This window comes from Papaver somniferum, chromosome 6 (assembly GCF_003573695.1).
Source record: "Papaver somniferum cultivar HN1 chromosome 6, ASM357369v1, whole genome shotgun sequence".
Classification (NCBI taxonomy): Eukaryota; Viridiplantae; Streptophyta; class Magnoliopsida; order Ranunculales; family Papaveraceae; genus Papaver; species Papaver somniferum.
The window spans coordinates 1,455,240-1,471,027 of NC_039363.1; the positions used below are offsets into that span (position 1 = coordinate 1,455,240).

The following is a 15,788-nucleotide window of genomic DNA, read 5'->3' on the forward strand; positions in this document are numbered from 1 at the left end:
CATCTGAGTCGTCTGGATCTGAATCATCTGGATCTGAGTGAAATCACCTGACTCATCTGGATCTGAGTCGATATGTTTGTTTTGAGTCAGATCTGACTCATCTGACTCGGAAATAAGTGAGTCAGTGGTTTGGTCCCATGAGTCAGGGGTATTTTGTTACCTGACTCAGATGAGTCCGAGTCAGGGGTTATGTCTGAGTCAGAGGTCGAGTCAGATCTGACTCAAAATGGAAAACAAACGGTCTGACTGCTGACTCGGTCCGAGTCAGGGGTTGACTCCAATGTAATTAATATCGGATACCGGTTTGTCTCGGCCAAAGACCGGTACACTGTGACAACATTGTATCGGGGAGATCTCGGTTTCAAATATCGGTTCAATATCGGTTCTAAATTTATATCTATAATTTATATTGTTTCACACGAAATTAGACAAGATAAAAATTCATCAAAAACAAAACAAGTTCATTCAAAACATAAGAGTCGCCATTCATCATTGTCATCACGTTCATCCAGAAAAATAGGATCTTTAGCTTTCGGATCATCAAAGACAAAAGATAAATAGATAAACCAACGGTTTCATGCTTTGCTGCTTGTTGTGATAAGAAGACAGAGGTTTACAAGCATCTCATGTTCCTTGTTCAAACGAAAAAACAGAATAACCGTACCCTTATTTGAAAAAATTTACAGTTCAGTCAATAACAAAGACAAGTAATACATGAAATCACCGTTTCATTAAATTTTTTGAACTCACCATTTCCATCTCCAAATTCAATCTTAAATACAGCAGATTAAACCTCACAAACCCCATAATCATAAACAAACATTTTATCCTAAACCAAATCACATTCGAATCTTTTTCTCAAAACCCCAAAATATACCAAAATATGAACAAAGATTGACATAATCGATTTGAAATAGTTGAAATAGAATCATAATTTTACTGCATCTCATAAACATGCTTTCCAGATTTATCTTCAACTTCGTATATCAAAAGCATAAAACTGATATACCTTCAAAAGATTACAGTATAAGAATCGAAACATCAAAATCAGCAAAAGAAGAGATTAATGATCAAAACCAACCTCTTTTTAAGATAGAATCAATTGAATCTCGCCATTAAGATCGAGAAGAAGAGTTTTTTCGGCTGCAAAGAAGTTTTTTCACCTGCAAATAAGAGTTCCTGGCTGCGTATCGATGGGATTTAGGGATTTTATCTCTTCCCTTCACCTAGAATTCCGAAACTACCCTGATAAATTACAGTAAATGTCAAATATCGCTGACAATATCAAATATCGCCGAAAAATCGGTGTATCGTTTTTCCCGTACCGGCCGATATTATTAGCAAAATATCGTATCGCGATATTGTGGTTTCTGTATCGCTCAACCACCGGTACCGGTAATATCGCCGATATATCGGCCGGTACGAGCGAAATTGACTACATTGGTTGACTCAGATTCAGACGCCGAGTCAGCTGCAAACAAACAAGTTCTAAGTCTGGTTGTACTTGATGTAGTTTACCTGGCGAATGCCTGCATAATCATAGAAGCGTGAACAAGCAATTGCACCAAAACTTTGAGAACATTTTGTTTGCTGACGATCTTTTGGTGTTTTCTTCGGCTACTAGTATAGAAGGTGGGAACATTTTGAAAATTTTCACTGACTTTAGCAATGTTTCTGGTCAGCTGATACACTTTGAGAAGTCAGGTATCTTTTTTAGCACCAACTCGCACCATTACACAATTGATAATGTTAGGAACATACTGGGAGTCAGTAGAATTTCGTTGAATGACAAGTATTTAGGGCCACCTCTTTTCACACACACTTGGAAAGTAAATTGCTTTAAAAGTGTTATTGATAGAGTTGAGAGAAAGCTCCAAATTTGGAAACCTAAGAATTTATCATGTGATGCTAAATCTATTTTAATTCATACTTCTACTACTACTGTTCCAATGTATCGAATGAATTGTTTTCGAATTCCTGTTGAAGTTTCCAACAAGATTGAAAATATACAGCGCGATTTTTTCCGGGGAAAAGATATCTCAGTTACTAGAGGAATCTATCCAAAAGCTTGGGGCAAAGTTTGTATTCCAAAAGAGTTAGGGGGAATGGGTTTCCTTAATCTTCGGAATTTCAACAGTGGAATGATTGCTAAGATCACTTGGAAACTTGTACAGGATCCAGATACTATGCTAGCTCAGGTAATGAAAAAAAAAAGTATTACCCAGACAATAGTCTCCTTAACAGCGAGATAGTTTGCCCTGCAACTGCTTCTTGGGGGTGGAAAAACATCAACAGAGAAATGCCAAAAATCAGGTACAACTCTACTTGGGTGGTGAGAAATGGGAAGAAAATCAAAGTCTGTGAGGACTGGTGGTGTACTGAGGTAGCAGGCAATCTTAATTAAGCCTTTGAGTGCACAAAGCATGAGTGTTACCTATGTTGCTGAGTTAATGATGCGCATTGGGGACAGGTGGATATGGAACTCACAAGTGTTGAAAGCTTGTTTTCATAAGTAGGTGGTGAAAATAATCAGAAACATCAAAATTTCGGGAGGGGAGGAGGACAAACTAGTGTGGAATCTAGAAGCAAATGGGAAGTTTAGCACCAAGTCCCTTTATACTCAGATTATAACAAATGAGCCGCTAGAGCAGTACAACGACAGAAATTTGTGGAGGAAAGTGTGGAATCTCAACACTATACCGATAATTAAAACATTTATATGGAAATGTGTTCATGCTATACTACCGCTCAATGAGAGGATTGCGAGAATTCTGCTGTACATAAACAAGTTGTGTCCTATGTGTGGACAACAGGAAGAATCTCTTAAGCACATTTTATGGAATGTGATTTCACTTTATGTGTTTTTGCTAGCATTGGTTTTAATCTTGTTTTTGTTTTGAATAACCAGGTGCATTTCCTTGGATGGTTTACCAACTGGTTTACGAGAACCGACATCAGGGAAAAAGACGTTCTAAACTGGCCAGAAACTATGACAACAACCATGTGGACGGTTTGGAAAACTAGATGTGATTTAGTGTTCAGAAAAATCAAGCCAGATATAGTAATACTACCTTAGTGAATGACAATGCTATAAGTAGATGGCACTTAGAGAATTTGAATGAGATAGACATATCTAAGTCGGATTATACGTTAAACCCTTCCTTTCTGAATATGAAAATAAATGTGGCTGTTATAATGGATATAAATACAAATATGTCAGGCATAGCTCTAACTTACTCTGACCATACAGGTGCTTACACAGGACCAAAGTGCATCCATATCGCAGGAACCAGAAAAGAGGAGTTAGAGGAAAGAGCAGCTTCTTCGACAATCAAGTGGATTTGCGACTTAAATCTTATGGTACACATTGAAGGCGATAACTTGAAAGTCCTCAAAGCAGCTAGGAAATCAATTACCAAGATAACAAAAAGCTCAAATAGATGGCAGGATGGTAACAGTTTGAATTTTTGCTTATGTATGAAAGGAATTAAAACTCTTCTCTTAATTCCGGTTTCTGAAAACTTTACTATTAGAAGTCTAGCGGCAATCAGTATTAAGGTTTATCTAACCGTTGGAATGATGATTCTTTTTTGTATCACATGAATCACATACCAGTGGCTATCAACAGCCAGTACTCAATTGTGTAAATTTCGGGTTCTGCCTGATTTCTAATTAAAAAAAAGAACAAGCACTTGCACCAACAACCATCAGATTTGGCCTGAAAAGTATAGAGCAATTACAGAACAACTAAAAGAAATTATTATGTTCAGCATTATTTTCTGTGGAAATAGGTACTCCTATGCTTGTGAACTCGTGTTATGGCCAATAACTGAATTTGAACAAGCTGAGCAACAGCTTTCAAAACTAAGTACCAGATCCTAATCAATGTAAACAGGTTGCACTTGTGACCTTATATGGTGATAAATTATGTCTTTGACCCTTGATGTAGTGACAAAGACAAACTTTTGGATTGTGGGAAGCCAATCATGTAAAACATTTATGCAGGTTGAAGATGACAGCAACACCAAGAAAGGTCGAAACATTTGCTAGGAAAATAGGCAAAGTTCAAGGAGATGACGTATGAATTATTCTCTATTTTAAAGGTGAAACACATTTAAGCGTCTTTGGCGGACACGTCAATAAGATCTTTCCACAATTGTTCTTACACGACCAGTTATAATAACGATATGACAAGATTGTAACCAAACTACAATGCTCCAGAGCATCCAGGTTTAATGAAAAAAATGAAATACTATCATGTACACCAAGAGGTGCATTCATCATGGTAATAACAATTGCATTGCAGCTTCTGGAATAGAATGAAAGAAGGTTAATTTTTCACTTACATTATTTGGATCTACATCATTCTTCATGGTTGGCGGTTTTATCGCTGCTACCCTAGCACTATTTATCAACAAGATCAATGAGGAATCAAGCTCTTTTTTCTTTATCTAAACTTTTGATCTTCTCACATGCCGCATCCAGTGACGGACAATTGAGCATATCTCCAAATATAGCTTGAGCAGCACAGATTGCAAAGAGGTATCTAGCTCCTAGCCTGGATATTGCTGTACATACAAGATAAATTTGCCATAAGCTCACATAGAGTTGGCAAAATTACAGCCTAGCATAATCTGAATTTCCCAAAAGAAAAAAAGTAAGTAAACCAGATTCTTAATTCTTTAGTTAAAAAGGTGTTCCAAGAGTTTATTAGGGATTAAAATACGTTCTTTCTTACCAAATTTTCTAAATTCCCCCTGCAGCTATGCTAACCTAAGCTTAACATAGTATAGTTCACAAGAAAAATAAGTCATACTGGGTTTCATAAAATGTTGATGCTACAAGCTCCAACATTTTGGTACCAAGTACAAGCTTGTTAATTATTTCCATAAGCTCAAACTAAGTATGAATGTGTCATGTCCAATATTCCCCAACCGAAATGGTGTTCCAAGAGTTTTTTTCTGGTACAGTCCCTCTTGCTCACTTCATCTCACTATAGAACTAACCAATGTTTAACAGAACAGTCAACGAGAACATATGGGTTTCTCAAGATGCTAGGTGTACATGCTCCAAGACTTCTATACCAATTACAAGATCGCTAAGTACTTCCACAAGCTCAACTAGAGTATGAATGCAACATTGTCCATACAAACCAATCAACGTGTAAAGTTTAAGTGCACAAAAGTTAAGAATTTGGTTACCATCACGGTCATCCAAGTTATCATAAATCTCCGCTAGTAAACTAAGATGGCGGAGAAACTCCTCATTGAAGTCCTTACGCCATGGACTTCAATGAGGACACCAACACCGTGTCACAGTAGCGTATTGGACACAGGACACTGATAATTTGAGATTTGAATCAAACCCCCCTTGCAGCTACTCTAATCTAAGTTTAACATAATAGGTTACAAGAACAATGAGTGATACAGGGTTTCTTAAACCGTTGGTACTACAAGTTCCAACATTTTGGTACCAAGAACAAGATCGTTAATTATTTCCATAAGCTCAACTAGAGCATGAATGCATTATGTTCATTATTCCCCAATTGAAATTGTGTTCCAAGAATTCTTTTCAGTACAATCACTTCAACTAGCAGACTAGTCAACATGAGCAGATGAGTTTCTTAAGGTGCCATGTGCACATGCTCAAAGACGTATGAATCAATTACAAGACTGTTACGTACTTTCACAAGCTCAACTAGAGTATGAATGCGTAGTTGTCCATAAAAACCATTCAAACAGTAAAATTTAAGTGGGAAATGTAAAGTATTTGTTTACCATCACCGTCATCCAAGCTATCATAAGTCTCCGATAGTGAACTAAGATGACAGAAAAACTCCTCTCCTTACACCGCTTTTCCGCAACTGCATTGATATCTATTGGGATTTGCTATTTCTCCTTGAGTAGCTCACTATCTATCTCATCATCAATCTACACAGTTCAAAACCACAGTACATTCAATTCCTCAAAAACCAAACAAAATTACACAACCCAGTGCAAACATACACACACAATATCACAATTACCTTTTTCAGTTGCCTCCCTAACAAAATCAACTTCTGCTTCATACCATTATCGCTTTACATTGTTTGTAGAATTTCTCTCCATTCCTCTCTAAACACCAACAACTTCCTCCAATCTTTTGTCAGTGGGCTTATAATTTTATCACAGAATCGAGTAATTGTATACCATTTAGCTACTTCTACCTTCTACTTTGTTCAATTTCAGCAGTGGTAGCTTGAGTAGGACCTGAAGAGTATACAATCAAACGAGTCTGACTCAGTGAGTTGAACCATCCGAGTTTGTAAAACATCAACTGAAACTAGAAATTAAGGGAGTGGGGCTACATACTTGATTGAGATTTGAATCTTTAACTTCATCTTCTTCGAGTTCCTCCATTTTCGGTTGAGATATCGATTTTGGTGTGCAATTTGGTACAGATTTTAGAGATTTCTACATGGAAGGAGAAGTGATTAGAGTAGAGAAGAGAAGGTTTGGTGAATATTGAGAAATCTAAAGCTGTGGAATGATAACTCATGGCTCCTAAAGGGAGATTTCAACAGAGAAAGGGATTAGACGGTGAGATAGAAATGATGAAGAAAGTTAAGAGAGAGATACATCTATGATACTGTGTACCAGAGTGACCAGACTCGTATCTATTTGATAGTTTTAGCAGTGTCCAACGTTATGGGAACCGAGTCCACTGTCGAGAGGACCATCTATCAGTTGGTTTATAAGGGGTGTCCTACCTCCTAGCAATAATGACTAAGTTATCCCCGGCTTAATCCAATCTACTCGAGGATTAAACCAACTTACACCATGGTTGCATTTGACTTGCAATTATAATTTGGGCTAACCCATGACTCATGGCAAGTCATATCTTAGACCATGTTGAGTCAGATCTGATTCGACCTCGGATTAATATCTAACTTTTGATTCGGTTCTGTTTGAGTCAAGTAACAAAATACTTTTAGTTTATGGGACCAAACCACTGGCTCATATTTCTTTCGTCCCATTATTAGATGACCTATTTGGTTTAAAATCTTGTCCCACCATTAGTTGACCTATTTGGTTTAATAAGAAGATATTCCTAAATTATCTTTTTGATTGGTTATCGTTATCATAAGAAATATGTATAATTTGATATTCATGTTTATATTTGTTATCAACGTGTTTTAAAATGATTTTCAATGGTATAAAGTTTACGGAAAATCTATGGGATTTCTAAATTTTACAAGTTATTTTCCACAAGAGTATAATACAAGTTATTATCCACAAGAGTATAATTGTAAAAAATACTTAAAAACACTCATTTCATCCCTTGCCTTAAGAATTGTGCAAACTTCAACTAGGTCATCTAATAGTGGGACGGAGGGAGTATATTTTTGAGTCAGTTAAGTAAGATCTGACTCAAAACAAACATATTAAGTCTGATCTAACTAAAGTCAGGTGATTTCAATCAGATATAGAGGGATTAGTAGGAGATAGAGTAGACTTTTGAGCGATAGATAAGTTCTAGTCTCCACATACCTTTTAGTCGGATGAAGTTCCACCGGTTCCTCGAGTAGTTATTCATCTTCGCAAGATGATCGCCATGGAGTATGGAGATCAACTACACTTAATTATCTTAAACCGAGACTTAGTCATAAGTAAACTATAAATCAAGACATATAGTTTTGATCACCAATATTGAAAAACATGCTTGAGATAGCAACGCATGCGAGTTCGACCGAGCAATGCTCTAACAGGTTCTGCCATTAGCCTTGTAATGAAAGTGTTCACTATGCATGATAACTAGTATTGATTTTGCATTTGGCTTTTATGGTGTGGACTTGACTAATAGTCTACAAAGATTGAGTTGGTGAAACTGTGAATGGAGGATGATGGTTGGATAAGCTGAGTTTGAGGAGTTGGTGTTGTTGGTTGGAAAGCTACAAATGTATTGGTGTTGGTCATAATACTTGAATAATTTGTCATGCAGTTATGAAAACGGTTGCATACCCTGTTATGCATCTACAAAAGTTGTTAGATAACTTGTTATGCAGTCCAGAAAATGGTTACATAACACGTTATGCAACAATTTTTTTATTAGTATTGAAACCAACAAAAAAAAGTATTCATAACTTGTCATGCACTTACAATAATATCTGCATAACATGTTATGCAATCGAAAAAATGGATGCATAAAGCATTATATAGCCACATTTGTGTAAGTATCGAATTAAAACAATTAATGCATAATCTTTTATGCATTCAAAGAAATGGATGCATAATATGTTATGCATAAATTAATAGATGAACCAAAATATGTTTGCATAACGTTTTATGCATCTTTTGTTGTGTATGAATAATGTGTTATGCATCCTTTTTTTGTGGATGTTATGTACCAAGTTTTCGAAAATTTTGCATCCGACTTTTTTCGTAAAAAACTAAAATTTGGTATTGTTGTTTGTACTTGTTGTGCGAATTTTTTTAAAAGCTTTCCAATGATATTTAAAATTTGTTAAATTTGAAGGCATAATTTTTTAAATTTGTTATATTCAAGTTTTACCTTACAATTGTACCCTTGAAAAATTAGGATGCATAAACCTTTGAGCAGGCATTTTACCTTAGACTTCCTGAAGAGCATGAAACTTTGGAGAACGTAGATGACCAACCGAGCTAGGGGGTCATTCTTAATAATTTATTATTAATTTTTTTTTTAATATATGGTTGTTACAAAAACTACCATATTTTGTGGGCCGTGAAGAATAGTCAAATACCAAATTTATAGGAAATCCCCAATATCACGTTGTCTAATTAATATTGATTACGCCCTTACATTCTCTTCGTTTTATACAGTGGAAATGAGAAGCCATTACCACCATTTGTTCGACCAGCTTGCCAAAAAAATTTAGTGCTATTCCATTATATTTTCCAATTATCAACGGTTGATCAACTAGTGCTTTGTTATTTCTCGTGGTATGTAAGGTCTCTCTTGTGACACTTAATGGAATTTTTCAGTTTATCACAATAGTAAACATGAGTAGATATTTTCTACTTGATGCATATAATAAAAAGGTTGTTTAAATTTTTCTTAAATTAATCATTCAAGTGACCATGTCGTCTTGTTTTCCTAGTTTTGGCCGAATTATCCCATCCATGCGTTTTTCTTTGTGCGATACACGATTTGGACGATTGAGTTAATTTAGATCATACACTGATTTATATGTAAGATTTCATAAAGTACATATGGAATATCCAAAATTATCACAGATTCAACGTTTTATTTTAGATGCAAATCTAGTTTTAAAACTTTTATCATGTTAATAGTCGTGAACCATTCACTTTGAAGATGAGTAACAAGATGTCCACAATTAGTGATAAACAGATTATTCTTAGTAAATCTAATTCAATTATGGGTCCGAACAACTGAGGAAATGTGAACCTCTCAAGACTGTTCTGAAGCTGGCACATGCAAAAGTAAAAAGAACAGGTATTACTTCTATTTCTTTTTTTTCTTTTTTTTAATGTGAAGGAGAGACTAATTTTAGGTCTCTTCATCTTTTTAGCTATAACTCATTGTCTTCAACAAGTTAGTAGGTGTTACATCGTGTGTACTATACAGAGTATTATAATTGGCGTCAAAATTTGAGCTTGCCAGAAGTTGCATTTATTCGAAGAAATTGTGAAATGATGTGGGTGTCACTGTTCAATGATGTGCCAAATACTATTTTCACATATTATTATTATTATTAAATATGCAAATATCACCGTTCTGAGGTGTTGGTTTCACAAATATTTTACTATGTGAAATGATTAGTTTTCACGTATCGCTGTTGTGGAAATGTATAGTTATCACCTTCAACAATCGTGAAAACAATATTTATCGTCCGAGTTATAGGTTATTGTGCTCGCATTCTTCGCATTAACGTGTTAATATGACCGATTTTTGGTGATTTTTTTAAGATGCTGCAAGGCTATTCCGAGGAAACTTCTAAAGATGATTGGTGGAGATAGGGCTGTCAATGGAAGAATATTCGTCGGATATCTGGATATCCGATATCCGACAGGTTAAGAACTATCGGATATTCGATATCCGAGAATATCCTATAGGATATCAAAATCAGATATCGATATCCGATAGGTTAAGCTATCGGATAACGGATATTTATCCGATAATATCCGTTAGTAACAAAAAAATCTGTAAAGGTGAAATTATTCTCATACTGTCATACATAAAACTTGGAAACAATACTCATAAGATGGCATCTGAATTGTCTTCATCTGAATGTAAGTCTCTTACTCACACACATGACACATACATGAAAAGAAGCACAAGCAAATGCTAAAGAATTCCACCAGTCTAACCAGCTGCAATGCATATCACTGCCAACTTCAACCACCTGCGACTCCATTACAACTTAACAGATATTCAAACAGGGTCTCTCTTGTCTTCATTCGTCTTCGGTTTCCAAAATTTCCATATCTGCATTATAACAATTAACAAGTCAACATTCAGATAGAATAAGATACACAACAATTGTCTAAGTAGTAATAATAGGAACTATGCACTGAGTTTAAGAAGAAAAAAATGTTTACCTTCATCACAAATGAAATCTGGCAACCAATCGCTTAAGCATAACAATGCTTCAACAACCTCTGGATCTAATGAAGCTCTGTGTGTTGTAAGCACTCTACCACCAGCACTGAACATTGATTCGGATGCCACACTGGTGACTGGGATAGCCAAGACATCTCTTGCCATCTTTGCAAGAGTTGGGTACTTAGGTGCATTTAGCTTCCACCAACTCAAGATTTCAAATAAATACTCATCTTTTGGTGAGCCTTTGCTAAGCATTGGTTCTTCTAAATACTTGTCCAACTCAGATTTCTGCACCTCAAAGTCAATGTTCTCCATCATAAACTCAACATATTCAGGATCACATAATTCATCTGGATTGTCTGAATCCATCACACTTGAGCTAGAGACAGAGCTGCGGCCACCAAAATAGTGTTCATCTGCATTTGAGTTTTGTGAATCATACGCATTGAAAAGAGATGTCAATTGTTCTTTGAATTTGTTATACTCAACTGCATAGCCAGTTCCATGCAACTTCTTATAACGAAACTCTACCCATCTTGCCTTGTATCTAGGATCTAACACAACACCGATGCCCATAACCAAATTACTTTCGAGCCAATACGCATCGAACTTCTCTCTCATCTTCAACCCCATTTGTCTGATATACTCATAATCACTTCCTTCCCATTGTTTGATGCACTTGTGAACTTCATAGACCCCATTATAGTACAGATTCGCAGTTGGATACTTCATCCCTGTAAACCTGGTAGAAACATCATTAAACACCTCTAAACACCTACAAATAACTACCCCTTGTTCCCACTCATCTTCACTTGGTATACAGACGAATTCATGATCAAGGACAGCTAATCTTTCAAACCCTTTTCTCACCCCGATTGCATTCTTAAGCATAACAAAAACTGAGTTCCATCGAGTGTCCACGTCTAGACTAACTGCCTTTCCAGACAACCTAACCTGTGACATAGCCAATTCAAACCTCTCTTTCCTAGCTTGTGAAGCTTTAACATACTTAACACAATCTCTAATTGATTGCACAAACTTAGCAGCAACTTTCATACCATCTAGGACAACCAAATGAAGAATGTGGTTGGCACACCTCATGTGAAACAATTCCCCATCAAGAACTAGACAATTCTTACTCTTTAGCCACGAAATCAAGTTTCTCATCATAACACCATTGGCAGCAGCATTATCAGCAGTTAAAGCAAGGAATTTCCTATCTATGTTCCATTCAAGAGTACAAGTTTTGATACATTCTGTGAGAACATCTCCTGTGTGTGGTGATGGCACTACAATATAAGCTAATGTTTTCTTAACCAAATTCCATTCATCATCTATGTAGTGGCATGTCACACAACAATACCCATCTTTAGTATGCTTAGCAGTCCACATATCAGTTGTAAGACTACATCTAGAAGTCAACTTATCCAATACTAACTGTAATTCTTGTTTTTGTTCATGAAAAAACTTCATCAAATCACTTCTAGTTGTGTTTCTACTCATGATCTTAGCAGCAGGGTTCAAAGACTTGCAATACATTCTAAAGTAAAAATGTTGAGCCATGTTCAGAGGGTAATCATGCTTAGCAATCATTTTAATCATGTATTCCCTAGAAATAGCAGGATCATACTTCCAATTAGCTAGTTTTAAAGCTTTGTTACCTGCTGTTTTCAGTGAAGTAGCAATCTGTTGTTGTCCAGCCTTGTTCTGTGGTCTGTCTCGGCAAATCTTTAGATGATTAGACAACCTTGTAGTACCACTGAGACTACCAGCATCAACTATCTTCTTGCAATGATGGCATGTACCTAGTACAACAGCTTCCCTCGCATTCTTTTTACTGTTGTATCTTACTTTACAGTCCCTTTCAAATTCATCCCACACTGGTGACCTTGTTGATCTAAGCTTTTTCTTCAGAGCAGTTATCAGTGGGTCCTCACCATCTTCTCTATCTTCATCACCTGAGCCACCTGTATGAGAGCTTGGCATGTTGATGTTATCATCAGTTGGGTTTTCTTCTGGTTCTGTTGAGCCAATTGCTGAAGCTTGAACACTTTGTGATTGTGAACCATCCCTGGAAATGATAGCATTTGATGTAGTTTGAGGCAAAGGGGTTGACTTTGAGGTTGCAACTGTCTTTCCCTTGGCTGGTTTTTTAAACATTTTTGCAATTTCCTGTATTGAAATGTAGATGCCCATAGGGTGAGAAGGATATTGTATCAAAGAGGGAAACTAAGACACATGAAACTCTCAAGCATCAATGCTACAGAGCACTAATAATACCAGCTTAAAGAAAAGACACTGAAAGCTTAGTCTTTGTTCCCCAGTCCCTAGTTCATCCAATACTATCATGTGTATGATACAACATTACCAAATCATTTTCAAGAACAGTGGTCACATAATCACATTCCCCTAATTATTCTAAAAATCTCTATGATGCATTTGCTGAACCCCTAATTCACTTTTCTCAAATCAAAAAAAAAAAGAAGGGAAAATCATACAATAATCGATCTAAACTACTAAAAACCCTATATCCATCCAACATCTAAAATTCAAAAACCAAAAATTAGAAGAAAGCTCACATCAAAAGATATTCATCAGTTTCCCTATTTCCATAAAACTTTCATAAACTTTCATAATCTCAGATTGTTAGGCCTCATATTCTTATTTAAGAATAAACCCATCTCAAATCTTTCTCTAATTTCATCATACCCTAAATTTTTTTGCAAATCCCTAATTTCATGAAAATCGAACACAAAAATCGAATATGGAAATAGAAGTACCTGATTGAGCGGGTGAGTGATTGTCTGATTGATAAGCAAAGCAACTGAGTGAGTGATTGATCGGGAGAGACAGAGAGTGATCGATTGAGAACTGAGAAGAGAAGAGAAGGAAAAAAAGAAAACGAAAAAAATGACTCGGTTCTCAACTGAACTCAATCCAGGCAGTGATAATCGATTAACATATGAAATTACAATTATACCCCTAATTCTATCGGATATCGGATGTTAACCAAACGGATATGGCCTAATCCGATATAGATAGGTTAAGGAAGAAATATCCGATAATTTTTTTTATCCGATATCCGATATCCGATAAAACGGATAAAATCCTATAGGATCTCGAATAATCGGAAACGGATTCCGGATATCGGACATATATTGACAGGCCTAGGTGGAGATATGGTCATATTCCTTCAACAAAAGTTATCTCGGCCTCGTCACATTAATCCTAGTAAAGGTGGTGCTATGCATCATGCCGGTCGGTGGACTTGCAATATGAAATAATTAATTGGGTTATTTAGTGTTTGGGTCCCAAGTTTTGGTACGGTTTAGTGTTTGGGTCTCAAGTTTGTCCAATTTAGTGTTTGGGTACCAAACCTATTAATCAAACCATTTCAAATTAACATCTTCAAATCGGTAGTAACATGTTAGTGTCTAATGGAGTTTGTTTTACATTGGGGTTCACATCATTCACGGTCTAATGGCTGAATCACTTGTATTGAAATGAGTTGACTTAGTTTGACTCATGGATTTGGGACCCAAACACTAAATTGGACAAACTTGGGACCCAAACACTAAACCGTACCAAAACTTGGGACCCAAACACTAAATAACCCTAATTAATTTCTGGGAAGAGAAGATAAAGATGGCAGTAGAAATGTAGTTGAGTGCAGCAAAAGATAAATTGCGAGGAAAATTAGCCGGATGACTCTCAGAGTCATATACCGAAATGTACTTAAATATTTGCTTTACACTGTGCCCATATTTTATAGATGATGTAGGAGATTAATCAATGATGTCATTTATCATACCCTTGCTTTGATGACTGATCTAAAATCTTTAGTTTTGAGAGGTATGCTATTGAATCTAATGGCTTTTCGTATCAGGTATATATTATCCAATCTCGTTCTATTTGATATAAGTGCAAGACAAAAGGGCTAAACACAATGTTAAAATGGTGGGTTGGACTCATGAGCCACCAAAGATAGGGATACTACTACTTTTGAACCTTCTAAATGAGACGCCTCGGACGATTTTTCTCTTGTTTTTTCATCTTCTACCGCATTTGTTTACCGGAATTTATCACCTGAAAAACCAACATGGGAAAAAAAATCAGTGAACATTTGAATTTTCACAAGATTGGAAATTCAATTTCACCTGACGCGTGAACATTTGAGTTTTCACAAGATTGGGACTTGTGATAATTCAGTTTCCGATTAAATGTATAATCTCTTCCCAAGGGTGGCCTTGAGTTTTGAAATGTGAAAATCTTTAACAACGCTATGATAACTAAAATTGCTTGGAGACTGGTAACTGAACCTCATTCCTTATGGAATATCACTATGAAAGCAAACAACTTCAAAGATGATCTGATTATCCGAATGGATACTAAGCAAAAAAGAAATGACCTGGTTATAGAAAGGTATTGTGGAAGGGGTAGCTAACTTGAAGCAATATTACAAAGGGGATATAGGAAATGCAAAATCAATCAACATCCGGGAGAATATATGGATTGATAAAAAAAGAAGAATTCTAACCAAACCAACTTTATGCCCAACAGCTCTAAACACAGTTAATCAACTCATGGACAACAGTGGAGAATGGGATATGGACATCATCAACCTTTGGTTCTCCGTTGAAGACCAAACAGACATCGAATACCAACAAGAACATCCACCAGGAAGATGTTATAATCTGTACAATCTAACTGAAAAAGGAAAATTCTCTGTCAAATCTCTTTATGACAGGAAAACTCAGGATAAGTATAAGAATGGTACTCTTAATCCCGCTTGGAGTCAAACATGTAAGATTGATACTTCTCCTTTATCCAAATGTTTATATGGAAATGTGATCATAGGATTCTTCCAACAAATGGCAGAACTGCCAGCATTCTAAGCTACATTGACTCCACTTGCACTCTATGTAATGTAACCGAACTACACCTTCAGATGAGTTCGGTTACTTGTTCTTCATATAATGTAACTGAACTCCTCACAATCCAGTTCAAAAATTGACAGTTTTTGGGGAAGTTTTTACCAATTCAACATACATTTTGAAGATTAACAAATATAGTAGTAGGAGAGGATGGAGATGAAGAATCAGATTCATCACTTGAATACTCAAAGGGGATGAATTGGATTTTTTTTTTTTTTTTCATGTTTTTCTCCTTCATCTACTCTAACTCTACTCTCATAATAATTCTAC

General features: G+C 36.0%; 1 long non-coding RNA gene across 1 annotated transcript; it reads right to left on the reverse strand.

The window, feature by feature from the left end:
* Positions 1-4,272: 4,272 nt before the first annotated feature.
* On the reverse strand, positions 4,273-6,706 carry LOC113285319. The gene is made up of 4 exons (XR_003328598.1): positions 6,351-6,706; positions 6,026-6,248; positions 5,778-5,930; positions 4,273-4,568 (listed from the first exon to the last, which is right to left on the reverse strand). It is a non-coding gene; the product is annotated as an uncharacterized LOC113285319 (long non-coding RNA).
* Between the last annotated feature and the right edge of the window lie 9,082 nt (positions 6,707-15,788).